This window comes from Armigeres subalbatus, chromosome 1 (assembly GCF_024139115.2).
Source record: "Armigeres subalbatus isolate Guangzhou_Male chromosome 1, GZ_Asu_2, whole genome shotgun sequence".
NCBI lineage: Eukaryota > Metazoa > Arthropoda > Insecta > Diptera > Culicidae > Armigeres > Armigeres subalbatus.
This window is the reverse complement of record NC_085139.1, coordinates 309,864,736-309,890,827: the sequence shown is the minus strand read 5'-3', so window position 1 is coordinate 309,890,827 and position 26,092 is coordinate 309,864,736. Positions and strand designations below refer to the sequence as shown.

The 26,092-nt window shown below is 43.6% G+C and overlaps 1 protein-coding gene and 1 long non-coding RNA gene across 5 annotated transcripts in view; both read right to left on the bottom strand.

Annotated features, from left to right (window-relative positions):
• The window catches only part of LOC134207909 (protein unc-13 homolog B), a 332,680-nt gene that overhangs the window by 233,509 nt on the left and 73,079 nt on the right, over positions 1–26,092 (bottom strand). The gene's annotated exons all lie outside the window — the stretch shown is intronic.
• Positions 13,502–14,209, bottom strand: LOC134217720 (uncharacterized). Its single transcript, XR_009981141.1, has 3 exons — positions 14,158–14,209; positions 14,003–14,074; positions 13,502–13,925 (listed from the first exon to the last, which is right to left on the bottom strand). It is a non-coding gene; the product is annotated as an uncharacterized LOC134217720 (long non-coding RNA).

Sequence of the window (26,092 nt, the reverse complement as noted above, 5' to 3'; positions counted from 1 at the left end):
ACAATCCAATTGTCTAAATTGACAAGGTCTGTCCAGTAGACTGAAGCGATAATATTGAAATTGGTATTTCCTGCGCGTATTGATAAAATGAGCATTCTCTGGTATTATCAACTCAAATGAAATTAACATTTCATGCTTTTCAATCGTGGACCAGTCTTTTGTTTGGTCACGCTGCGGACACTAAGTTCTGTTTGTTGTGTGTGATGGAAGTAGTAGTGGGCCATGTGGCGGATACGAATCGTGCGGTTTTCCACCATCGGAACTAACTAAATGAGAGCGTCTGGTTATTGATGGTGAGGTAGCATCTGCTATCAGGTAATTCCACGATTGGTTGGACACCAAGCTTTTGCATAGTTTACGAACTTGAAGAGTATGTCGTCACATCGGCGATTGAATTAAATATTAGTGTTTTATACAATGTTGCTGGGAAAATTACAGGAACTGACAGGATATTTGGTAACTTAGAGCACGAGCATATAGTCGATAATAAAAGGGTTGCGCAATAATTGGAGTCAGTATCGAATAGTTATATCGTGTAAAAATCTGCAGAACTTACAAATGCCCGAAATATAGATTAAATTGCAAAAAAATAGCTGAAAAGTGTGTATTTCATAAACCTAAAGTCAATAAAAAACCAACGGCGTGGGAAAAATACTAAAACTCATTAGGTCCATTGAATATTTTCTAAATTTTGTATTTACTTGAAATGGTTTTATACATTTTAAATATCTCAAAGGATTTAACTTGAATTATCGAGACCAAGTCAGTTTTTTCATTTCTTCAAATATGCTCGACTTAACGTCGCAAGGAAGTTCAACTCAGGCGTCGTAAGGAAGCAGGAAATTTCTTTCCACGAAAACGAAAACATTTCTTCGAAATAAATCTCCCACTTCCAGTCGAGAAGCGGCAGATTCCTTTCGACAAATAAGGGAATTGTGCCGAGCAGAGGAGAAAGCCTTTCGAAGCTGCCTCCGGACGTTGAAATTGTTTTCCGGAGTAGGCATTCCTTTGATTAAGGATATTTATTCGAACGTGGCAACACGATATCCATGTCTTTAAACCGATTGTGCTTTTCCATACACATTCTTTATATCGGTTCAATATTTTCTCAAGATTGCGAGTAAATACATTGAGCATTATTTTATAAAAAAGAATAAACTAAATTTTTAAACATTACTTAGTTTGGTTATTATTATTTAGTTTTGATGAAAACAGTGTGTTGCCATGCCACTAATAAAAAATTCGTGTACGAACCTACCTTTTGGGCTTATTTATTGTCTGGTCGTTTTGGCGTTCCTGCAGCATTTACTGCAAAGTAATTATATACGTAAGGCAGATTCTAGGAGCATATTCGGAAGGCAGATTATAGGAGTAGAATTTTGGGCAGATACCCGAAGGACTCTGGAGCAGAATCCAGGATGAACTTGGGGAGATTCAGGAGATTTAGGGCAGATTCCCGACGGTATCCGGGGCAGATTCCTGGTTGATTCTGAGGCAGATCCCCGATGGAATCTAGGGCAGATTCCCAGTGAAATCTTGGGCAGATTCCCGGAGGAATCTGGGGCAGATTTCTTAAGGAATCTTGGGCAGATTCCAAAAGGAATCTGAGGAGAATTCCCGAAGGATTTTTGGACAGATTCCCGAAGGATTTTTGGACACATTCCCGAAGGAATCTGGAGCAGATTTACGAAGGAATCTGGAGCATATTTCCGAAGTAATCTGGAACTGAATCCTGGAGGAATCTTGGGCAGATATTCAAAAAAATCTAAGGCAGAACTCCGGATGAATCAGGGGAAGATTCTCGGAGGAATCTGGAGCAGATTCCCGGAGGAATCTGGAGCAAATTCCCGGAGGAATCTGGAGCAGATTCGCGGAGGAATTTGGAGCAGATTTGCGGAGGAATCTGGAGCAGATTCCCGGAGGAATCTGGAGCAGATGTCCGAAGGAATCTGGAGCAGATTCCCGGAGGAATCTGGAGCAGGTTTTCGGAGGAATCTGGAGCAGATTCCCCCAGGAATCTGGAGCAGATTTCCCCAGGAATCTGGAGCAGATTCCCCCAGGAATCTGGAGCAGATTCCCCCAGGAATCTGGAGCAGATTCCCCCAGGAATCTGGAGCAGATTCCCCCAGGAATCTGGAGCAGATTCCCCCAGGAATCTGGAGCAGATTATCGGAGGAATTTGCAGCAGATTCTCGGAGGAATCTGGAATCTGGAGCAGATTCTCGGAGGAATCTGGAGCAGATTATCGGAGGAATTTGGAGCAGATTCCCGGAGGAATTTGGAGCAGTTTCCCGGAGGAATCTGGAGCAGATTCCCGAAGAAATCTGGAGCAGATTCCCGGAAGATTTTGGAGCAGATTCCCGGAGGAACCCGAAGCAGATTCCCGGAGGAATCTGTAGCAGATTCCCGGAGAAATCTGGAGCAGATTTCAGGAGGAATCTGAAGCAGATTCCCGGAGGAATCTGGAGCAGATTCCCGGAGGAATCTGTAGCAGGTTTTCGGAGGAATCTGGAGCAGATTCGCGGAGGAATTTGGAGCAGATTTGCGGAGGAATCTGGAGCAGATTCCCGGAGGAATCTGGAGCAGATGTCCGAAGGAATCTGGAGCAGAATCACTGAGGAATCTGGAGCAGATTCCCGGAGGAATCTGGAGCAGATTCCCGGAGGAATCTGGAGCAGATTCCCGGAGGAATCTGGAGCAGATTCCCGGAGGAATCTGGAGCAGATTCCCGGAGGAATCTGGAGCAGATTTCCGGAGGAATCTGGAGCAGATTCCAGGGAGAAACTGGAGCAGATACCCGGTGAAATCTGGAGCAGATTCCCGGAGGAATCTGGAGATGATTTCTGGAAGAATCTGGAGCAGATTCCCGGAGGAATCTGGAGCAGATTCCCGGAGGAATCTGGAGCAGATTCCCGGAGGAATCTGGAGCAGATTCACGGAGGAATCTGGAGCAGATTCCCGGAGGAATCTGGAGCAGATTCCCGGAGGAATCTGGAGCAGATTCCCGGAGGAATCTGGAGCAGATTCCTGGAGGAATCTGGAGCAGATTCCCGGAGGAATCTGGAGCAGATTCCCGGAGGAATTTAGATTCCCGGAGGAATCTGGAGCAGATTCCCGGAGGAATCTGGAGCAGGTTCCCAGAGGAATCTGGAGCAGATTCCCGGAGGAATCTAGAGCAGATTCCAGGAGGAATCTGGAGCAGATTCCCGGAGGAATCTGGAGCAGTTTCCCGGAGGAATCTGGAGCAGATTCCCGAAGAAATCTGGAGCAGATTCCCGGAAGATTTTGGAGCAGATTCCCGGAGGAACCCGAAGCAGATTCCCGGAGGAATCTGTAGCAGATTCCCGGAGAAATCTGGAGCAGATTTCAGGAGGAATCTGAAGCAGATTCCTGGAGAAATCTGGAGTAGATTCCCGGAGGAATCTGTAGCAGGTTTTCGGAGGAATCTGGAGCAGATTCGCGGAGGAATTTGGAGCAGATTTGCGGAGGAATCTGGAGCAGATTCCCGGAGGAATCTGGAGCAGATGTCCGAAGGAATCTGGAGCAGAATCACGGAGGAATCTGGAGCAGATTCCCGGAGGAATCTGGAGCAGATTCCCGGAGGAATCTGGAGCAGATTCCCGGAGGAATCTGGAGCAGATTCCCGGAGGAATCTGGAGCAGATTCCCGGAGGAATCTGGAGCAGATTCCCGGAGGAATCTGGAGCAGATTCCCGGAAGAATCTGGAGCAGATTCCCGGAGGAATCTGGAGCAGATTCCCGGAGGAATCTGGAGAAGATTTCTGGAAGAATCTGGAGCAGATTCCCGGAGGAATCTGGAGCAGATTCCCGGAGGAATCTGGAGCAGATTCCCGGAGGAATCTGGAGCAGATTCCCGGAGGAATCTGGAGCAGATTCCCGGAGGAATCTGGAGCAGATTCCCGGAGGAATCTGGAGCAGAATTCCGGAGGAATCTGGAGCAGATTCCCGGAGGAATCTGGAGCAGATTCCCGGAGGAATCTGGAGCAGATTCCTGGAGGAATCTGGAGCAGATTCCCGGAGGAATCTGGAGCAGATTCCCGGAGGAATCTGGAGTAGATTCCCGGAGGAATCTGGAGCAGATTCCCGGAGGAATCTGGAGCAGATTCCCAGAGGAATCTGGAGCAGATTCCCGGAGGAATCTAGAGCAGATTCCCCCAGGAATCTGGAGCAGATTCCCGGAGGAATCTGGAGCAGATTCCCGGAGGAATCTGGAGCAGATTCCCGGAGGAATCTGGAGCAGATTCCCGGAGGAATCTGGAGCAGATTTTCGGAGGAATCTGGAGCAGATTTTCGGAGGAATCTGGAGCAGATTCCCGGAGGAATCTGGAGCAGATTCCCGGAGGAATCTGGAGCAGATTCCCGGAGGAATCTGGAGCAGATTCCCGGGGGAATCTGGAGCAGATTCCCGGAGGAATCTGGAGCAGATTCCCGGGGGAATTTGGAGCAGATTTCCAAAATAGTTTGGGCAGATTCTCGAAATAATCTGGAGCAGATTCCCGGAGGAATTTGGAGCAGATTCCCGGAGGAATCTGGAGCAGATTCCCGGAGGAATCTGGAGCAGATTCCCGGAGGAATCTGGAGCAGATTCCCGGAGGAATCTGGAGCAGATTCCCGGAGGAATCTCGAGCAGATATCCGGGAGGAATCTGGAGCAGATATCCGGAAGGAATCTGGAGCAGATTTCCGGGAAGAATCTGGAGCAGATTCCCGGAGAAATCTCTGGAGAAGATTCCCGGAGGAATCTGGAGCAGATTCCCGGAGGAATCTGAAGCAGATTCGCAGAGGACTCTGGAGCAGATTCCCGGAGGAGATTCCCGGAGGAATCTGGAGAAGATTCCCGGAGGAATCTGGGGCAAATTCCCGGAGGAATCTAGGGGAGATTCTCGGAGGAATCTGGAGCAGATTCCCGGAGGAATCTAAAGCAGATTGCCGGAGGAATATGTAACAGATTCCCGGCAAAATCAGGAGCATATTCCCGGAGGAATCTGGAGTTAATTCCCAGCGAAATTTGAAGCAGATTTCTCGAGAGATCTGGAGCAGATTCCCGAAGGAATCTGGAGCAGATTCCCGATGGAATCTGGAGCAGATTCCCGAAGGAATCTGGAGCAGATTCCCGAAGGAATCTGGAGCAGATTCCCGATGGAATCTGGAGCAGATTCCCGAAGGAATCTGGAGCAGATTCCCGAAGGAATCTGGAGCAGATTCTCGGAGGAATCTGGGGCAGATTCCTGAAGAAATCTGGAGCAGATTCCCGGAGGAATCTGGAGCAGATTCCCGGAGGAATCTGGAGCAGATTCCCGGAGGAATCTGGAGCAGATTCCCAGAGGAATTTGGAGCAGATTCCCGCAGGAATCTGGAGCAGATTCCTGATGAAAACTGAAGTAGATTCCCGATAGAATCTGGAGCAGATTCCTGATGGAATCTGGAGCAAATTCACGGAGCAATCTGGAGCAGATTCCCGGAGGAATTTTCAGTAGATTCCCAGAGGAATCTGGAGCAGATTCCCGGAGGAATCTGGAGCAGATTCCCGGAGGAATCTGGAGCAGATTCCCGGAGGAATCTGAAGCAGATTCCCGGAGGAATCTGAGGCAGATTCCCGGAGGAATCTGAGGCAGATACTCGGAGGAGTCTGGAGCAGATTCCCTGAGGAATATGGAGCAGATTCATACAGGAATCTGGAGGAGATTCACGGAGGAATCTGGAGGAGATTCCCGGAGGAATCTGAGCAGATTCCGAGGAATCTGGAGCAGATTCGAGGAATCTGAGGCAGATTCCCGGAGGAATCTGAGGCAGACTGGAGGAATCTGAGGCAGATTCCGGAGGAATCTGAGGCAGATTCCCGGAGGAATCTGAGGCAGATTCCCGGAGGAATCTGGAGCAGATTCCAGAGGAATCTGGAGCAGATTCCGGAGGAATCTGGAGCAGATTCGGAGGAATTCGATTCCTTCTGGAGCAGATTTCGGAGGAATCTGGAGCAGATTCCTGAGGAATCTGGAGCAGATTCCTGGAGCAGATTCCCAGGGAGGAATCTGGAGCAGCTTCTCGGAGGAATCTGGAGCAGATTCCCGGAGGAATCTGGAGCAGATTCCCGGAGGGATCTGGAGCAGATTCCCGGAGGAATCTGGAGCAGATTCCCGGAGGAATCTGGAGCAGATTTCCGGAGGAATCTGGAGCAGATTCCCGGAAGAATCTGAGGCAAATTCTCAAAGATATCTGGAGCAGATTCAAAGAGAAATATGGAGCAAATTCCCAAAGGAATCTGAAGCAGATTTCCAAAGAAATCTGGGACAGATTTCCAAACGAATCTTGGATTGATTCCCAAAGGTATCTGGAACGGATTCCTAAAGAATTCTGGGGCAGATTTCCAAAGGAATCTGGGGCAGATTCCCAAAAAGATCTGGGCAGATTCCCAAAGGGATCTGGGCAGATTCCCATAGAGATCTGGGCAGATTCCCAAAGAGATCTGGGAAGATTCCCAAAGGGATCTTGGGCAGATTCCCAAAGGAATCTGGGGCAGATTCCCAAAGGAATCAAGTGCAGATTCCCAAAGGAATCTGGGGCAGATTCCCAAAGAAATCTGGGGCAGATTCTCAAAGGAATCTGGGGCAGGTTCTCCCGGATTTTAAAAACAAATGGTGGCAGGTTTCCAAAATAATTTGTAGCAGATTCTGAAAGAAATTTGGAGCACATTTCTAAAGGAATCTGGCTGTTTCCTACAGAATTTGAAGCAGATTCCCGACGAAATGTGAAGCAGATTACCGATGGCATATGAGGCAGATTTTTGACGAAATCTGAAGTCGTTTCTCAACGAAATTTGATGGATTCTGGTACGAATAGAGAGAAATCGGAGGCTGATTTCGGGAGTCATTTGAAACGGATTTTTAGAGGAATCTGAGGCAGATTCCTGAGGAATTTTATTTAGATTCCTGAAGGTGTCTTGTTCATTGTCTTGAATGAATCTTATTCAGATTCCTTGACGTATCTTTCCTAGAATTCCAGATAATTTTCACCAAATGGAATCTCATCCATGTTTTCGAACGAATCTTTTTCTCAGAGGTTCGAAGGAATCTTTCCAATATTTGCGGATAAAATTCGACCAGATTCCCGAAGGGATCTCGTCAAGAGCATCGGATAAATGATTTATGTGCACGGTTTATGAATTAGTTGTCCTATTTAAAACGAAATGGTTCAAGGCCTAATCGATTCTCTATTAAGCAGTATTCTATTAACCAACTAGGGTTCATCAATATGTCAATCATCTAAGAGATGTTGCTATGGCAACTTTACATGGCGTATAACGCCTGGAGCTGTGGATCAATACAGCCTAAAAGAGAGCTAAACAATAGTAGGGGCGTTGAAAAACTTTTTTTTCTTTTTCCTTATCATCGAGAAAATTGGGAAACTTGTAGAAATGTTTTCTCGTAAGTAAACTACTTACGTAAGGGTTTTTTTTTGTTGTTTCTCATGTAAGATTTTTTCAATATTTTTTTATTATTTATATGGAGTGTACGTAAATGACAGACCTTGAGCCTTGAGCTTATACCAAGAATGAGGTTGTTGATGAAGAACGAGGCAACTCAAATGGGACTGCGTGGCAGAAATCCGAGTTGCATGTTAAGCGCTTTCCTTCTACTGGTAGCTGTTGAGGGTCATCAAATTTAGCAACCTTCAACTTTCTTCATATATAATCAATTTTGTGTCATAATAGTGAAACTTTTGAAAGCAAACAAGCAACTATTGATCTACAAACTAAAACATTTTTTTTTGTTTACCACTGATTGTCAAAAAACATTTGTCTTAAATTTCTATCAAAAGTGATTCCTTTCTAATGACATCTTAAAACAAAAGTCGTGGACAGGATAGGCTTCAAAGGCACTACACGTTCAATGTTTCCAGTGAGCATTTAGTTCTTTGGAGGAAGCACCAAACAAGACAAAGGACCAGCTTGCAATATCCATTAGCACTGCCGAAAACTTTTATGTCCGTTGGCACTAACCATGCGGCCACGAAGCTCACGAGTTGCTGTTACGCTCTGGAACTTTTGAATGGAATAAGATCTTCTGACGCAGTAATAGATCTTTACTACCCATCGATAGGGCCAACCTATCAAAACAGGGCTCATTACTATTACTCTGTAATATTGCAAATGATTGTTTCCAATCCTATTCGACATGGAAAGACCATGGCAGTTAATGAATTTTAATGAAGCCTCAAACTCTTCCAAAAGGCGCACATCCATTCCATTTTCAGCGAACGCCATAATTCATGTTGCAATCCCGTACTGCGATGCCATCATCGCTCGTAAAGTCAAAGTGAAAAGATAGAGAACTAATAGGCCTCGCAAACTGTACGATATCCTTGAAATTAAATACTCTTGAGCCCATTCCGGCTCAATTTGGCACAGCCAGCCGTTTCCTTGACTCGATACTCTGTGCCTCGCAGCCGGGAACTCCATCTTCGACAAATGATACATTGTTGACATGATGAAACAACGGCAAATAAAAAAAAAGCGACACAACAGCGCGCAATGTTTTACGAACTTTGTCGTATTTCAATTCGAATCCCGACAGCCTCGTTTCTGGTTTGTGCCAGACGACAGTCGGCTGCCAATTGTCGATTCGATGAGAGACCGCAGGCGAAGCCAGGACGTGATTCGAATGCCACGACAAACAGCGGCCCCGGTCCAGCTACTGCCCCATGCTCTGGGGAGTGTCGATATCGGACAGAAAATCGTATTCCATTCACACAACGATGTTTTCCAATGGCCGTTTAAGCAAATTCGGCCGGAATCGGAAGCGGAATCGCGCCGCCTTGTGGGAGGAGGGAATAATCGAAAGCATCGAGGCAGTGTGCCATCTGCACGAACAATCTTCAAGTTTTATTTTCCCTCCCACCCAGTCGGATGCTTTTTTCTTCCTCATGCGATGCCTCCTTATTTGATTGTGTCGTGCCAATGGAAGGAGAACTTTGATCCTATGAAGAAATGCGAACTTTCTTCCCAGTTCCGGTGGAATTTAGTTCAACTCCAAGGACTCTCACCAACTCAATCGAAGCGAGCGATTGATTATTGTTATTGCCACCAGCAGCATCCGGACCCGCGTGTCGGATAGTCACCATGTAGCAGGGATGCCAAGAGCGAAGGCGGATTTTCGTTTTAAAGACGACAAAATTATTTTATAATTGATACTAGAAAAAGAGACTGATAAAAATTACATCCAACATGTTGAAAACTCAACAAACATATTTGAATGGATCTCGTGCAGATTCTAGGAGAAATCTTTTCAAAATTACCAAATTCCCAAGCGTTCTATTCAGATTATCGGATCTTTTAGATTCCCAGAAAATAGTTCTGCGAAGGCACCCAGAGAAAATTTGTCTGTCATTTGCGTAAAAATTCTCAACTAGTTTGCCAATGGAATCTTATTCAATTAATCGATCAGCTAATGCACAGGCTCAAAAAGGAAATCTTCATTGAAGAAAGCTCACTTATAAGTGTAATGTGTAGGAGTGTAATAATAAATAGAGTGGAGGAGGCCCGTCCTTATTCTATGGATTCTGCTCCAGATTCCCGAATGAATCTGCTCCAGATTCAGATTCCCGGAGGAATCTGCTCCAGATTCCCGGAGGAATCTGCTTCAAACTCCCGGAGGAATCTGCTTCAGATTCCCGGAAGAATCTGCTCCAGATTCCCGGAGAAATCTGCTCCAGATTCCCGGAGAAATCTGCTCCAAAAACTCGGAGGAATCTGCTTCAAAAACTCGGAGGAATCTGCTCCAAAAACTCGGAGGAATCTGCTTCAGATTCCCGGAGGAATCTGCTTCAAAAACTCGGAGGAATCTGCTCCAGATTCCCGACGGAATCTGCTCCAGATTCCCGACGGAATCTGCTCCAGATTCCCGACGGATTCTGCTCCAGATTCCCGACGGAATCTGCTCCAGATTCATGGCGGAATCTGCGCCATACTCCCGGCGGAATCTGCTCCAGATTCCCGGCGGAATCTGCTCCAGATTCCCGGCGGAATCTGCTCCAGATTCCCGGCGGAATCTGCTCCAGATTCCCGGCGGAATCTGCTCCAGATTCCCGGCGGAATCTGCTCCAGATTCCCGGCGGAATCTGCTCCAGATTCCCGGCGGAATCTGCTCCAGATTCACGGCGGAATCGGCTCCAGATTCCCGGCGGAATCGGCTTCAGATTCCCGGCGGAATCTGCTCCAGATTCAAGGAGGAATCTGCTTCAGATTCCCGGAGGAATCTGCTTCAGATTCCCGGAGGAATCTGCTTCAGATTCCCGGAGGAATCTGCTTCAGATTCCCGGAGGAATCTGCTTCAGATTCCCGGAGGAATCTGCTTCAGATTCCCGGAGGAATCTGCTTCAGATTCCCGGAGGAATCTGCTCCAGATTTCCGGAGGAATCTGCTCCAGAAACTCGGAGGAATCTGCTCCAGAAATCTTTTAAAAAATACCAAATTCCCAAGCGTTCTATTAAGATTATTGGATCTTTTAGATTCCCAGAAAATAGTTCTGCGAAGGCACCCAGAGAAAATTTGTCTGTCATTTGCGTAAAAATTTTCAACTAGTTTGCCAATGGAATCTTATTCAATTAATCGATCAGCTAATGCACAGGCTCAAAAAGGAAATCTTCATTGAAGAAAGCTCACTTATAAGTGTAATGTGTAGGAGTGTAATAATAAATAGAGTGGAGGAGGCCCGTCCTTATTCTATGGATTCTGCTCCAGATTCCCGAATGAATCTGCTCCAGATTCAGATTCCCGGAGGAATCTGCTCCAGATTCCCGGAGGAATCTGCTCCAGATTCCCGGAGGAATCTGCTCCAGATTCCCGGAGGAATCTGCTCCAGAAACTCGGAGGAATCTGCTCCAGAAACTCGGAGGAATCTGCTCCAGAAACTCGGAGGAATCTGCTCCAGAAACTCGGAGGAATCTGCTTCAGATTCCCGGAGGAATCTGCTCCAGATTCCCGGAGGAATCTGCTCCAGATTCCCGGAGGAATCTGCTCCAGATTCCCGGAGGAATCTGCTCCAGATTCCCGGAGGAATCTGCTCCAGATTCCCGGAGGAATCTGCTCCAGATTCCCGGAGGAATCTGCTCCAGATTCCCGGCGGAATCGGCTTCAGATTCCCGGCGGAATCTGCTCCAGATTCCCGGAGGAATCTGCTCCAGATTCCCGGAGGAATCTGCTCCAGATTCCCGGCGGAATCTGCTCCAGATTCCCGGAGGAATCTGCTCCAGATTCCCGGAGGAATCTGCTCCAGATTCCCGGCGGAATCTGCTCCAGATTCCCGGCGGAATCTGCTCCAGATTCCCGGAGGAATCTGCTTCAGATTCCCGGAGGAATCTGCTTCAGATTCCCGGAGGAATCTGCTTCAGATTCCCGGAGGAATCTGCTTCAGATTCCCGGAGGAATCTGCTTCAGATTCCCGGAGGAATCTGCTTCAGATTCCCGGAGGAATCTGCTTCAGATTCCCGGAGGAATCTGCTTCAGAAATCTTTTAAAAATTACCAAATTCCCAAGCGTTCTATTAAGATTATTGGATCTTTTAGATTCCCAGAAAATAGTTCTGCGAAGGCACCCAGAGAAAATTTGTCTGTCATTTGCGTAAAAATTCTCAACTAGTTTGCCAATGGAATCTTATTCAATTAATCGATCAGCTAATGCACAGGCTCAAAAAGGAAATCTTCATTGAAGAAAGCTCACTTATAAGTGTAATGTGTAGGAGTGTTGTACCGCCATCGTCCGCAAGTGATCATATGGACGCCGCGTAAGTCGTCCATTCAAAGTGAGTACTCCTTTTTGTAAATACATGCGCATGTGATTTTCCGCCGCAACATAGCCAATACCTGTTGCTAGGCGAAGACACGGCTCGGCCGTGAGAATATGTTGAGGGCCGATTAAGAAGCACAATAGTCGAGGCGTTTGCGTAGCAAACGCACTGCACGTTTTTCTTGCTGAGTGAACCACACCAGGGAGAGCACACACGATAGGGAGGCTAGGGACCGAGTAGGCATCAATGGAAAGGTGTAGAATGGTAGGAGCGAAGAGATAGGTAGACGATGAAAGCGAGATGAACACTCAGTATTAGTAAATTGAAAGCCCTAATAAATTCTGGATAAAAGTTCCTGCTCGTATTTTTGATGTAGTGAAACGTTTCAATAAAACATTTACCGGCAATAAATATATGTACTCTACTGTTATTTGTGGTCCTGATGAAGTGAAACTGGCCAGAGTATTATTTATGCAGTTCGTGTTCGTTGTAGTTTTTGTAGTATTTTCTTCTGGGAGGTGTTGGCCTGGAAACCAACCGGGCAACTCTGAACTGGCGATTGGTTTTGAGGGAAAATTTGGTCGCTTTACCAGTGATGATAAACCCTCCACACAGTTTCATCACTGGCCGACGATTGTTGTAATTAGGTAACTGGCAATTATTTTATTAAGCCGTTACTAGTAGCGTCCTTCACAGGCGCAATTTTGGGTTAGCCACCTGTCTTTCATACTTAATTGGGATAAAGGGAACCTTCGTCCTCAGAGGGTCTCAACGGTCGGGCACATTTCAACACGGTCGATGGTCTCCTCCGGGAGTGGCGCATAAGCCATCGTACTTTCCTACCTAAAAAGGGGAAGACGGTCCGGCGTACGGTTATAACTGGCGCCCAACGTGGGGCGCCAGTTATAACCGTACGCCGGACCGTCTTCCCCTTTTTAGGTAGGTAAGTACGATGGCTTATGCGCCACTCCCGTAGGAGACCATCGACCGTGTCTAAATGTGCCCGACCGTTGAGACCCTCAGAGGACGAAGGTTCCTTTTTTCCCAATTTTGGATGGAAGACAGGTGGCTAACTTAAATTGCGCCTGTGAAGGACGCTACTAGTAACGGCTTAATAAAATAATTGCCATCATCACTGGTAAAGCGACCAAATTTTCCCTCAACCCAATCGTGTCGAATTAAGGAGTTGCCCGGTTGGTTTCGGAGCCAACCTCCCCAGTAGAAAAATACTACAAAAAAACTACAACGAAAACGAACTACATTAAATACTCTCAACCAGTTTCACTTCATCGGGACCACAAATAACGAATAGAGTATATATTTATTGCCGGTAGTGTTTATTGAAACGTTTCACTACATCAAAAATACAACGGAGCTTTTATCCAGAATTTATTGGAGCTTTTGAATTACAAACACTAGTGTTCTTCTCGGTTCATCTTCTGCCTGTCTCTTCGCTTCTACAATTCTACACCTTTCCCATTAAGGCCTAATTGGTCGGTCCCTAACCTCCTATCGTGTGTGCTCTCCTGGTGTGGTTCACTCAACAGAAACGTGCAACGTTCTCGTTTGCTACGCAAACGCCTCAACTAATGTAATCGGTTCTCAACATATTTCTTCGCCTAGCAACGGAGTATGGGCTATGTTGCGGCGGAAAATCACATGCGCATGGATTAAAGAAAGGAGTACTCACTTTGAGAATGGACGCGACGACTAGTACGACGGCGCGTCCATGTGGTGGATGGTATGGATGGCGGTAGATTACTCGCGGTTCGCCGGCGGTTGGCGGTTGGGCTAGCTGGGCTAGCTGATGATGCTGCGACTGCGGTTGTTGCCTACGGATGGCTTTGCTCCGGATAGAAAAACTTACGGTCTCATCGATTGGTTTGGCGCGACGCGGCACGTGCGTCGATGTCCGTCGGTCGTCACCAACGGAACGAAAAAACGGTTGCCTTCTCTCTTCTTCTTCTTCTTCTTCTGTGATGCCCTGCCTAGGGCGCGCGTTGATTGGCGATCGCGTCCCCCTTCCGGCGTGCCCCGGGAGAACCTCGCAATCTGATGGTGGGGTCAAGAATGGCCTCGATGGTTCGGTGTGGGTTGTCGGGCGTCGTGTCGGCGTGGTCACGAATCTAAACACATTCAAAGACCGTTGCATATTGCACGTGTCAGCACTGCACTATACCCATCATCTAAATTGCACATTTACCTGCTTTGAGCTACCAGCACACACGATAACACACCGTTCGTAACCTTTGCACACACGACTAACTAGCTAGAACTATGGGAAAGGGTTTAAGATCGCATTCTTTGGGAAAGGTTTTGAAAGATTCACTGGTTGAACACATTTAATGTAGCTAATACCTTTGAAAAACTACCACGGCGCGAGAACACTTGGGCCACTCCTGCCTCTTCCACGGATCAGTTCGAAGTGAATCTGATCCGCTTCATAATCCTCAGATTAACCGCCGAATTAATTTCGTCACAGGAAATCACGAAGGTAAATTCGCGATACCGACGGTTGCTCTCATGCTCATGACAATCATTTTCGCGCATGTTCGCGTCTCTTCACACGAAAAGCCTAAGTTAGCCACCTTTCTGTCCATGTGAGAGGGACTTCGGGAAAGGTCAAAGAATTATCAAAAGAATCCCAACAGGTCGATGCACGCCGAAGCTCATATGCAAATTTTGCGGGATCAAGCAATCTTGGGTGGCTTACGCAATTTAATCCCACGGTATCTCACCACCTGGCTTAGATCTCATTAACCATTTTATTGAGGGGAAATGCAGAAATGAACGCGAATGAACTGATATTGTGAATTTCTGTTCTTCAAATTAGACTGGTACAACCTTTTCTATTTTTCCTATTTCATTTACATTTATTTTATTTAACTAACTTTTAATTTTAGTTTATCATATTTGAAGTCATGAACAAAAAGAACGTTTAACAAGCAAGAACGTGTAAGAACCAATAAACAAGAAACAATTAGACAATGATATTTATAATAAATGTAACGACCCGAAGGTTCGTTACAAGGGATGCGGTAAAGTTCGTGGATGTTGCGAAACCGGGTACGAGCGCAGAGAAAGACCTGAGCACCTTAATGGGCAGAATGTCGACGATTCAGGGAGCTGACGATGACAGCGATGATAATGAATGGAATTCAGGTGATTTGCAGTGTATGTGTGTTGCGTCTCTCAATAGAATAAGTGAACCATGTCTTATAAATGTCTCAATTGATGATCGTTTGGTACAAATGGAGGTTGATTGTGGTTCTAGTGTAACTGTTATGGGAAAATCTCAATATTTTTCGTTATTCAAAAAGCCCTTAACTATGAGTGATAAGCAACTAGGGGAAACCGCCAAATGTTGAACGGCTAAAATTCTTTCCTATTGTTGAACGCCCATAAGAAATGCACGTGCGTTCAACAATAGGCGAAGAAATTAGCCGTTCAACATTTGGCGAATTACCCTACTAGTTGTCAATGGATCAAAACTAAAAATTGAAGGGGAAACAAATGCTTTAGTGAATCTAAATGGATTGAAAATGAAAATGAATCTTTTAATTTTAAATACTGATTTTAAATTTATTCCCTTATTTGGCCGAAATTGGCTTGATGTTTTCTTTCCTCGATGGAGGAACAATTTTCTTAGTGATCAAATGGTGAATAGGGTAGATTCAGCGAACAAAGAGTGTATTATTGGGGAAATTCAAAGCAAATTTGCGAAAGTGTTTATGAAAAATTTTTCAACGCCCATTAAAGATTTTGAGGCTGATTTGGTGTTAAAAAGTGATGTTCCTATTTTTCAAAGGGCCTATGATGTACCCTATCGGTTGAGGGGAAAAGTCCTGGATTATTTGACAAAATTAGAAAAAGAAAATGTGATTACACCGGTAAAGACTAGTGAATGGGCATCACCAGTTGTTGTAGTTATGAAAAAGAATAATGAAATAAGACTCGTAATTGACTGTAAAGTTTCTATAAATAAAGTTTTAATACCAAATACTTACCCTTTACCTTTAGCAGCCGACTTGTTCGCTAAATTGGCAAATTGCAAAGTTTTTTGTACGCTAGATGTGGAGGGAGCTTATACACAGCTAGCATTGACTGAACGTTCTAAGAAATTTATGGTGATTAACACAATCAAGGGGTTGTTCACATATAATCGTTTACCTCAGGGGGCTTCCTCAAGTGCATCGATCTTCCAACAGGTTATGGATCAAATTTTAGAAGGGATTAAAAATGTTTATGTTTATCTTGATGATGTACTCATAGCAGGTGAAAACTTGGAGACTTGTCGTGAACAATTGTTTCTTGTTTTGGAAAGACTCGCAAATGCAAATATTAAAGTAAATGTTGAGAAATGCAATTTTTTTGTGTCAGAATTGCCATATTTGGGCCATATTCTCAGCGAAAACGGGTTACTACCTAGTCCAGACAAAATTTCATATGTAGGCTTGATCAACTACTACAATCGTTTCGTGCCCCATATGTCTATCAAGTTATTCCATTTGTATAAACTATTGAAGAAAAATACTAAATTTGTTTGGGACGGTAATTGTGAAAAAGCGTTCCAAGAAAGCAAAAACGCACTGGTTAATACCAGTTTTTTAGAATTTTATGATCCATCAAAAGACATTGTAGTAGTAACAGACGCTTCAGGCTATGGCCTAGGAGGAGTAATTGCACATGTGATAGAAGGCATCGAAAAGCCTATTAGTTTTACTTCTTTTACGTTAAATGACGCGCAGAAAGGTTACCCAATTCTTCATCTGGAAGTTTTGGCCTTGGTTTGTACTATTAAAAAATTCCATAAATATTTATATGGGCAAAGGTTCATTGCTTATACTGATCACAAACCATTGATAGGGATTTTCGGCAAAGAAGGGAAAAATTCCATATTTGTAACAAGACTCCAACGATACATACTTGAACTCTCGATTTACGATTTTGAAATACAGTACAGACCTTCTGCAAAATGGGAAACGCGGATTTTTGTTCGAGATTCCCATTAGAGCAGAAGGTTCCTATTGAGTTAGATCATGAGTTTATAAAAAGTATAAACTTTGGTGATGAATTACCCATTGATTTTGCTTTGATTGCCAAATGGACAAAGGACGACGAGTTTTTACAACAACTTATGAAATATTTGCGTGATGGATGGCCAAAAAAGTTGGATAAATGTCTTATGGACGTTTTTGCAAATCAAACTGATTTGGAAATTGTTGAAGGGTGCGTTTTGTACCAGAACAGGGTGGTAATTCCACATAAAATGCAAAACGGAATTTTGAAGCTTTTACACGCCAACCACGCAGGAATAGTTAAAATGAAACAATTGGCAAGAAGGCAAGTGTACTGGTTTGGCATTAATAAAGACATTGAAAAGTATGTATCGAATTGTGATGTATGTGGAAGTATGGTAATAGTACCAAAAACAAAAGTTTTATCCAACTGGAAACCTACTACAAGACCCTTCAGCCGAGTTCACATTGACTTCTTTTATTTTTCTCACCACACTTTTCTACTGATTGTTGATTCTTTCTCAAAGTGGTTGGAAGTAGAATGGATGAAGAAGGGCACGGATTGTGCAAAAGTGGTGAAGAAATTGGTAGCTTATTTTGCTATATTTGGTTTACCAGATGTACTGGTATCGGACGGTGGTCCTCCATTCAATTTATTCTCATTCACAGCATTTCTTGAAAAACAGGGAATAAAAGTTTTGAAAAGCCCAGCCTATAACCCCTCCAGTAATGGGCAGGCGGAACGGCTGGTGAGAACTGTTAAAACAGTATTGAAAAAGTTTTTATTAGAACCAGACTTGCAAGATGTTGATTTGGAGGATCAGATAAACATATTTCTAATGAATTATAGAAATAATATTGTTTCGAGTGATGGGCAACTTCCCTCGGAGAAAATATTTCTTTTTAAGCCAAAAACGATTTTGGACCTTTTGAATCCAAAAAAGACTTATAGAAATTATTTACAAGTACCGCAAACTACAAATATAAATGATGACAAAAATGTGTCTAATATGCCGAGAAAGTCGAATGACGGCTTAGACACACTGACAGAAGGAGATACTGTATGGTATCGAAATGTTCATCATCATTTACCGAATAAATGGATAAAGGCAACGTTTCTCAAACGTTTTTCTATTAACACTTTCCAGATAGCAATTGGAAGCGCTCTCACCATGGCCCACCGAAGTCAGCTTAGGTGCTACAAGGGGCAAACTCCGCAGCCGAGACAAAACGTGTGGCTGGGAGTCGGTACGGGTGGTAGAGATGCTACGGTCGAAGAACGAACTGGAGTTGAAGAACGACACGAAGAGGACACCGAAGAATATAACGCTGGAAGCGGATCTGAATTCAGGGGATTTCCTAGGGTTCCGACAAAGGCCAGAAAGTGAAACGCGACTTCGGCGGACTTGCCGAACGTGTGTCTACGGCGATCGAAGAGGATTCACCAGCGAAAGGAAGATCCGGAGTTCAGTTATTCGTAGAGTATAAGTTCAAAGTGATGAATTATCGATAAAGTGAATTGATTTAGGATTAAAGTTCATTTGAAGTTGTTAAGTTTGATAAATGATATTTCAAGTTCGAATTTTTTGAAATATTAATACTAATGTATTAATTAAAAAGGGGGAACAGCTGTTGTGTCACCCACACTGAAACATCTATATGATTGTAAATACCTTGGTCAAACCATCTTGTCATACATCAAAGAAGCGTAACACACGTAACGCTTCAAGCTAAGAAGATGATCAAAAAATAAACTAAAGGTCTCTTTCATCTGGACGAGCCATCAGAACAGACGTCTTTTTTATTAAATGCGAAGATCAGATCCGACAACTCGAACCATGAGCGCATTATGGGACGCCATGGTCTCGGAGAAATGAGCGAAAACGGAGAGCTTTCGCAGAATTTTGTGGTAAACGACATGGTGATCGGGGGATCGCTCTTCCCTCATCGACCGGTTCACAAGGTCACGTGGGTCTCCCGTGACGGCTTTACAGAAAATCAAATCGACCACATCTGCATCAGCCAAAAATGGAAACGGAGCCTTCTTGATGTACGGAATAAACGTAGTGCCGATATCGCGTCTGATCATCACCTCCTCATCGGCGAAATACGCCTGCGCATTGCGCGGATTCGTCGGCAGGAGGAAAGAGTTGGACGACGATTCAACACACGCCGACTGGAAGATGCCACGGTGAAACGGTCCTTCGTTGAAGAACTGGAGACGCGTGCTGCAGATATTCCGGAAGGTGGCAGCGTGGAAGATCAATGGACCGCCATCAAGAATGCCTTCATCGCCACCAGAGATAACAATCTGGGCGAACTACGCACCCAGAGAAAACAATGGATCACCGATGAGACCTGGAGGAAGATGGAGGAGCGAAGAGAAGCCAAAGCCGCGATAGAGCGATCGAAAACCAGAGGAGCCAAAGTCTTAGCCCGTCAACGATACACGGCTCTTGAGAAGGAAGTAAAACGCTCATGTCGACGGGACAAGCGAGCGTGGGCAGACTCTCTGGCCGACGAAGGAGAGAGAGCCGCCGCAACCGGGGACATTCGCCTCCTCTACGATATCTCACGACGCTTAAGCGGGGCGAAGATGAATGCAACGATGCCTGTGAAAGACGCGAATGATCAGTTATTGACCGACCCAACTGACCAGCTAAAACGCTGGTTCGAGCACTTCGAACAACTTTTTCAAGTGCCAGCCAGGCCATCACCACCTCGGCATGATCTGCCTAGGATCCGACGTATAACACGCGTCAATACCGAAGCTCCATCACTGTTAGAGATTCAAACAGCCATCCAAAGCATGAAATCGAATAAAGCCCCAGGGGTCGACCGCATATCAGCCGAGATGCTCAAAGCTGACCCCATGACATCCGCTCAACTACTGCATCGTTTATTTCGTAATATCTGGGACACCGCAACTTTCCCGGTGGACTGGATGCAAGGTATCTTAGTGAAGGTGCCCAAAAAGGGTGACCTGACTGTATGCGATAACTGGCGAGGCATTATGTTGCTGTGTACCGTTCTCAAAGTTCTGTACAAAATTATCCTAGCCCGGATTCAGGAGAAGATCGATGCGACTCTCCGGCGGCAGCAAGCCGGATTCCGTGCCGGAAGATCCTGTGTGGACCATATTGTCACGCTCCGCATCATTTTGGAGCAGGTCAACGAATTCCAAGAGTCCCTTTACTTGGTATTCATTGACTACGAAAAAGCTTTCGACCGTCTCAATCACGAGAATATGTGGGACGCCCTGAGACGCAAAGGGGTTCCTGAGAAAATCATCGGCCTCATCGAAGCACAGTACGAGGCCTTTTCGTGTAGAGTGCTGCACAATGGGGTCCTGTCCGACCCTATCCGGGTCGTAGCTGGTATGAAGCAAGGATGTATCCTATCACCGTTACAGTTCCTCATCGTAATCGATGAGATTCTGGTAGATGCGATTGACCGTGAACCAAACCGCGGGCTGTTATGGCAGCCTATAACCATGGAGCACCTAAACGACTTCGAATTGGCGGATGACGTTGCACTACTCGCGCAACGGCGCTCTGATATGCAGAGTAAGCTCAACGACCTTGCCGAGCGCTCCTCTTCGGCAGGTTTAGTCATCAACGTCAACAAAACCAAATCGTTGGATGTAAACACGGTTACTCCTTCCAGTTTCTCAGTAGCCGGGCAACCAGTGGAGAATGTTGAAAGCTTCCAATATCTTGGTAGCCAAATGGCGTCAGACGGCGGTACCAAGATCGACATAGGCGCACGGATCAAGAAAGCAAGGGCTGCCTTTGCTAGTTTAAGAAATATCTGGAAAAACAGGCAGATAAGTAAACGCACCAAAATACGAATTTTCAACTCTAACGTGAAATCTGTGCTGTTACGCTAGCGAAACATGGTGTGTATCAGTGGAGAACACTCAACGGCTGCAGGTGTTTATTAACAGATGCCTGCGGTATATAATTCGGGCCTGGTGGCCTCACAACTGGATCTCAAACAACGAGCTCCATCGTCGTTATCACCAGAGGCCGATAGCAACGGAAATTCGGGATCGGAAGTGGGGCTGGGTCGGTCACACTCTACGTGGGGGCGGAAACGAAATCTGTAAACAAGCATTAGACTGGAACCCAGCGGGACATCGCAGCAGAGGCAGACCCAGGCGGCGGCGAAGCCTCAATAAAGAAAAAAAAGTCAACCGAAATCTAACCTGGCAACAGGTTAAAGCGATAGCCGGGCAACGCTCAGGATGGAGATCTTTCAAGTCGGCCCTTTGCACCACCGGAGGTGTACAGGATCCATAAGTAAGTAAGTAATAAAATTAGACTTTTTGATGAGATTTGTTTACCGAAAACACGTTTCAAACAATATCAGAAAGCAATATGTTTTCATACAACTCTTGCACTGCTATTATTCGACCACTTTTGAAACTCAGATTTTGAAACAAGTTGTTTTTGTTACTTAGATATTAGTGCCTAAACTTAAGCTTACACTTTTGAGAATACATGTTTTCAAATTCAAGTTAGCTTACTGGAAAGACTCAGCAAACCTAGCAAATTGTCTGTCGAAATTGGCTTCAGTTTTCAGACCCGTGCTAGCTCAAACGCTTTCAATGTTATCCCTTCGGGATGCATGTGATACAATTGATTCAGTAACAGAGTGAATAATTAGAGCAGTCATAAGGGCCTTTTGGATGAGGAGACATGGAGACGCTTGGTATTGCAAGGATTTAAATTATGAACCCAAGTAATCATGCAATGCTGAAACTAGGCCACATTTTGAAAATTTATTGGTAACCAATCGATGTTACCGCGTTTCGAACTCTATGACGCTGGAGGGATCGATCTTGCTTAACGAGCAGGGAAAAATAAATGAGTCTTGTGCTTATGTTCTCAAATATGTTATGATCATTTGAATTTAGACTTCGATATCGTCTCAAGGATTTGTATGGCAACGAACCTCTCCGTAATATAAAAAAAATCAAAAATCAGTTGACCTCTAATAACTATAATCTTCAACTTAATCTAAAAGGCCAGGTGAAGAAGAGCTAACATTGTTGTATTTTAAAATATCCGTACTAATTAGTAGAATTTAGTCTCTTAGTGTTAGTGAATCGCGATATAATTCTGATTACCCCACCCATCCAACACAACTTCTTTCCGTGCTTATTGTAACTGCGAGATGCTGGAAGTGCAATTTGCACCAGCTCTGATCAATCACAAAGTGGCCACGCGTTAGGGACAAAAAGTAAAAAAAACAGAAATTTTAAGGGACAAAAGGTTTGAATGACAAAAGGTTGAAAAGGACTTTATTTCCTTTTTCTTTCTTCTTCTTTTTTTCCTTCTTTCTTCTTTCCACTTCCTCCCTTATTCCTTATTCCTTTTTCAATCTTCCTTCATCCTTCTTCCATTTTCTTCCTTTTTTCTTCCATCTTCCTTGTTTCTACTTGTTTCTTCCTTCTTCTTTCTTCCGTTTACCTTATCCACCTTCCTTCTCCTTTTTTCATCTCGCTTCTTCTTTTTTCATCTTCCTTCATCGTTTTTCTTTTTTCATACTCCATTCTTTTCTTCCTTGTCTTTCATTCTTTCTTCCTTCTTTTTTGTTCCTTCGCCCTTTTTCCTTTTCTCGTTATTTATTTATCCTCTTATTTATGGCTTCTTCTTTCTTTTTTTTCTCCCTTTTCTCCCTCGTTTTATCTTATTCCTTTCTCCTTATTTCTTCTTTATTCACTCTTCCTTCTTCCTTCAACCTTTTTCTTTTTTACCTTTCCTTCTTTTTTACCTTTCCTTCTTTTTCTTCCTTTTTTTATTCCTTCTTCTATATTAATTCTTACTAATCATTCTTCTTTATTCCTTCTTCCCGCTTTTCCCTTCTTTCTCCTTTCTTCCTACTTCTTTTGCCTTTTTTCGTCCTTTTGTCTCTTAGACCTTTTGTTTTTCGACTTTTTGGCACAGATTCAGTAGCGACGATTGATATGTACAGTCAGCTTAAGCTAATCTAAGAAAGTCGGAGAGTTTCTGTCCGAAATTCGGAAAATTTCCTTCCATAGTTCAAAGAATTTTTGTTCGAAACATGTGATGAACTTAAAATATAATTAAAAAATCATACCAATAAAGAAAAAAAGATCTTTTCGAAATTCAGAGAATTTCTGTCCGAACAATGTTTGTCTAAAATTCAGAAAAAATCTGTTCAAAATTCAGAAAATTTCTACTTAATAGTTGGAGTAATTCTGTCAAAACCAATGTAAGTAAAACCGTTATAAGATATCACCCTCACCCTTGCGGGTGAGCAAACGCGTTTACAATTTCGAAGAAAAGCATCCCGCCCGAGTTTTCCATGCCCAGTCGCAACGTTTTACTTATTCGCTGAAAAATAATTTCGCTCCTGAAAGCGTTTAAAATCAATCTAGGTGCACTTTCTTGTTTGCACACGCACCAATATTATATGCTCTATGTGATGAACATCAATTAATTGCTTACATCAAATAGAAACAAAAATCAAACAATGGAATAAAATGGATAGTTCACTTTATGAATGATTTTTTGGGGATTGCGTTGGGTGCGTTTTAGCTCACGATTGATTTTAATCAGAGCCATAGCGTGGATTCCCGGCGCCCTTTGGGGAATTTTTCCTGGGCGCCCCCCTTTTCTTCTTCTTCTTATTGGCATTACATCCCCATTCTGGGACAGAGCCGCCTCGCAGCTTAGTGTTCATTAAGCACTTCCACAGTTATTAACTGCGAGGTTTCTAAGCCAAGTTACCATTTTTGCATTCGTATATCATGAGGCTAACACGATGATACTTTTATGCCCAGGGAAGTCGAGACTGTTTAGACCGGCACCGGGAATCGAACCCAGCCACCCTCAGCATGGTCTTGCTTTGTAGCCGCGCGTCTTACCGCACGGCTAAGGAGGGCCCCTTTTTTACTAAGGAAAAATGTGCAATATTTCACATTCCAATAACATTTTGAATGCCGCCTTAAAGTTTTATAAATTTTTAAAAACGAGATTTTCTTCATCTTGGCTTGCTTGTAAAAAAGTGAGATTAAAATGTTTAGTGGATTGAAGATGCTTCATATAACAAGCAGTATATTAGGCGGTATGTCCCTTGAGAGTTTTCAAATGTTTTCAAAGAAGCTTTGCAGAGTCGTGGGGATATCTGGATCCTCGTATGGAATCTGTTGGAACATCCAGAAGAATTGGAAGAATTAATATTGATGAAAGTTATTTACTTACAGTTCATAGTGTCCTAACGGTTATTTATTACTCTTAATGGAAGGAACTGCTGTACTTGCAAGTACATACATCGCAGAGAAAAGAACTTAATCCTGAATTATGAAAACACATTAAATAAAATTTAGAAAAAAAAGCAAAGAAAAGGGATTTGAAAATCGTGACAAATCATATACAAATGTCGATGATCGAAAGCGCTATCGGATTTCGAATCAAGAAAGATCCAACATAAAAATGGGTCTGTTAGTGGTTTGGAAGTACTTTGTTGAGTCAATAACATCCAACTTTGAAGTGGTCGGATCATGAAGGCCATTTGGTGAAGTGAGGCTATGAATGCTTTGATAGCACATGCCTTGGCACATGCTCAGGGCTGGTAGCGACTGAAGCCACTCAAAATAGTTACTTTAGTGACCAAAGCTGACGAAAAAAGGGACCAAATAGTGACTTTCAGTTGCAGAAAAAGTGACCAAATAGTGACTTCTAATTTCATTTTAGTACGGGATCAGCAAGTTCGATGAAACGAAATCAGGCGTTTTTGGGTCGAAGGAGAATATTTTTTTCGTAATTTGTGGCGGAAAACATCTTTCACTCACCATTTTTTTCTCTTAGAACGAATTCAGAAGAGAAACGAAAATCGTACTCGCTAACTTTTATCTACTTAGTGACTAAGTAAATTTGTATTGCCCTCTCTTTTAACCCCACGGAAATTTTACTCAATATCTGTAAAAAGCAGGACAATTCAAAACTATGAGTAGTCTGCAAGCAAATCAAATGTTTACGCCACTGGAAGTGAGCGAAATATGGTTATCAAACACCTGTTTTTCTTTTCTGAAAATTATTTCTTATTAATCTGCGTAAATAAGCATTCTCTTCTCGTGAGAATGAGTGAAAATTTCGATCATTGGATTAGCTGAACACCTACTTAAGAAAGATGCAGAGAACTCTACGGTTTGTCATAGGTGAAACGGATGTTTTTTTTTAAATTTAGTGCAACAGTATCGTTTGTACAGATCGTTTTAGTAGAAAACGATACAAAAATTATGGAGATTCATGTACGACAAGCCGGGGACTGAACCCTCGACCTCCTTCTTGTAATGAGGACCATGCACTCTGAACTTTTAAATATTTTTACTTCAAAATACGCAGGTTTTCCGACTTGCTGTGCGTATTCATGAATGATTTTTGCTGTGGAATTCGACAGTACATACAATCTTCAAAATTGTGGAGACTTGATGATCGCCTTTCTATGATATCTATGATACTCAATGATTAAGCAAAGAGCAAACCCTTCATCACATCTGTCAAATCTACAAAAAAAAATAGCCGCTTGAGAACAAATTAAACTTTCTTGTATTTTTAAGACAAATCAGGGAAGTCTGCTCAAATTGAGGCAACAACCTAAAATCCAAATATCCTGAAATTGTGGTGTAATGATGGCATTTTTATCAATGAAGGTCATTTAGCATATTTATGGATTTGTGCTGTGAAAAAATGATAGCATAATGACCAATATTGGGAGAAGTTGTTTCAATTTTGCGTGGCCACTAAAAAACATCTTTAGGAGGAACAAAACACAGTAAATAAGGTTGTCAATTTAAAAAAAAACTCGCAACATAACGATCATATGTCTTCAGGATCTATTATAAAAATACGCTATACCAATACTACTTTAGTTCTTGGTAAAACAGGGAAGAATCAAGTCTTCCCACCATCCCCTACTGCATAAAGTTCGAGTTAAATAAACTCGAAATCGACAGGTCTCCTGCTTGCATGACTGTATACCAATTAATAAATTGTGACGTAAAACACCTTCAATTAGCTACTGGTGGAATGCCAATAAGAGCAGCGAGTTAAATGGCTGGCGAAGTTACAGAGCGATCATTTTTCCAAGGTCCGTAATTTCATTTCCGCCATGAACAAAGCATCTTCCGATGGATACACAAAGCCTTATAAAAAATCTTAGTCAATAGTTTCAAAATAGTTGAAAATAGTGACTTTTTGCGAGAAAAAGTGACTTTAGTGACTTGAGGTCGAAAAAAGAGACTT